The 2,218-nt window shown below is 34.0% G+C and overlaps 1 protein-coding gene across 11 annotated transcripts in view; it reads left to right on the top strand.

The window, feature by feature from the left end:
• Positions 1-269: 269 nt before the first annotated feature.
• MYT1L (myelin transcription factor 1 like) overlaps positions 270-2,218 on the top strand; it is a 709,345-nt gene continuing 707,396 nt past the window's right edge. For 9 of the 11 annotated variants that reach the window (XM_019520651.1, XM_019520649.1, XM_019520647.1 and 6 more), the window contains exon 1: positions 270-522. The gene's annotated coding sequence lies outside the window, so the exon portion shown is untranslated. The remainder of the gene's footprint in view (positions 523-2,218) is intronic. The other 2 variants (XM_019520643.1, XM_019520652.1) reach the window with 2 other exon arrangements.

Raw genomic sequence — 2,218 nt, 5'->3', positions numbered from 1 at the left:
ATTATTGATATTATTCTGCTCTCGGTTGCCATGACCACCTTGTGAGAGACATTCAATTTTCTCTCTTCCATCATCATTATCTATGAGGCCATCTGTTGTGGAAAATGAATTCAGCCTCATTTGCATGACTGATAAGCAAATTTTTTTTTATCTATTTAACAGAAGGTCATATGCCGGGGATTTGGAGCTGGTGAAAAAAAAAGTGGAGGAAAAAAAAAGCATATCGAGAGGATGAGTGGGAGTGCGTGCATTAGAGGATGTATGTGGAAGTAAAACAGATCCCTCAGGCCTGCTAGCCTATCGTGCTGCATTTGTCATTCCTGCCAGGGCGACATTTTTCCCCCCTAAGCTTCTGCACACTAAAGAGAGTGAGAGAGCTTTCTCCCTGCAGTCTACTTGAAGCCCCCCTGATTTTTACTCAGTGTTGGTGGGTGCATTTTCTTTTTTTTCCTAATCCCTGGAACATGGGGTGTCTTTTCAGTGTTCAATGAAGAAAAAAGCAGCCTTTTCTGGGTCTCTGTGGTATGCTTCTTACTCCTCATTCTTTCAAAGTTGTAGTAAGATAGGGCTGTTTCTTAACCATGCTGAAATGCCGTTCTTCTGTTTAGCTTGTAATGGTTAAGGGTACAGGTGATTGCTGTGTTTTATTTGGGGGGGATTCTTTTAGCTAACTGGAGGGGTTATTGTTATTTCATTTTATTTTTGCAGTCAATTTTTGTAGCTGTTCTTACATGTCCATTGTTTGCTCTTTTCAAGTTCTTCTTGCGGTGCTGCTGTGTAGTTGAGAGTATGTTGAGCTGTAGACTAGTTTTATTAATATTCCAGAGTCTGGCTTTAAAAGCATTATGTTGCATGCATTAAGCATGTTGTTGTTTATAAACTTGCTGCATGTTGTACAGTACTTGTTAGAAACCAAGATCCTGAGACAAAAACTTCACAGACAATCATAGAATACTCAAGCATTCCAGATATTCAAATACTTTTATATAAAAGATACTGAGATATGATGCTTTCTTTTAACACCAAATATGATATTTGTGACACTGTGACAGAAAAACAATGACTTGTATTTTTAAAGAAACAGATATAATTTGTATTTTTAAATATCATTATCATTAAGATTTCAAATCTAGTTTAACATGTTATCTCCTTTATAAAAGAGGACCAGGTTTGCAAATAAGGGTTATTGGTTTAATTAACCCTGTTGAAACCTTCATAGCCTGTACTTCAGCTTGAAGATAGTTCAGATAAGTGCAGCTTGAAGATGATACTGGACAATGGAACTATAATCCATGTAAATTTAGTGAAAATTATAAATATAACAGTAGCTTAACACTAAAATTAACTATAGTTTAAAAACAAATCTGGAATAATTAAAATATACTCTTGTAAAGCAGATTTTCTTCTTGTACCTGTATTAAAAGAGCTTAAACTCCACTGAAAAAGCATGCTATTTTTCCTCTGTAATGAGCACTGTAATCTTGGTTAGATAAACTCTAGACAAATCCAAAATCTTTAAAATGTTCATTTCTTATAGAAATAATATGTTAGTGTAAACTTAGATTTAAAAAATTTAAAAATATTTTACAGGGCTGACGTATTGCTTTAAAGACAGAAAGTGAGTTATGAAGTATCCCCCTTTTTGGCAAATAATTATTTTGTTTAAGTTATTTACTATTTACTAAGAATTTTGTCAAAATTTAACTCTGGATAGTCACTCTTTGCAACACTGAAATTATTGTAGGAGCTGAATTTCAGGTGTAAAGAAGTTTCACTTCTATTGAGGTCAGATACAGTATGACAGGTCTGTCAGTTGTCCACATTAAAGAACTTCAATTAAATTCCTCAACTAAAATACCCGCTTTTTGTTTTCAGAAGTGTATTCTACAAGACCAGTAGTACAATGTCATGAATACTAATATATTTTTTAAAATACTTCTCTCCTGAAAAATGCATATCTTTACTGAAGATTTCTTTAAAAGAATGGTATTTAATATGCCTTTGGTATCAGCCATATTTATCATGCATATTAGATTTTTGTGGTGGAAGTTGAATGACAAAACTAATCTCACACTCATAAAGTTGAGCACAATGCAGCTCTGATAGTTTGGATGGATTGTGTGAAATGTTATTAGTTTACTCAATGGACTTCAGCTGAAAGTAACAGGAGAGCAGTAGGATACTGTGTATTAGCAGATAGTCTTGTAGCAAGGAAAGG

Source organism: Gavialis gangeticus, unplaced genomic scaffold, assembly GCF_001723915.1.
Source record: "Gavialis gangeticus isolate Ggan-Ray unplaced genomic scaffold, GavGan_comp1, whole genome shotgun sequence".
NCBI lineage: Eukaryota > Metazoa > Chordata > Crocodylia > Gavialidae > Gavialis > Gavialis gangeticus.
The sequence above is the reverse complement of the archived record's forward strand: the minus strand, read 5'-3'. Positions and strand labels throughout refer to the sequence as shown.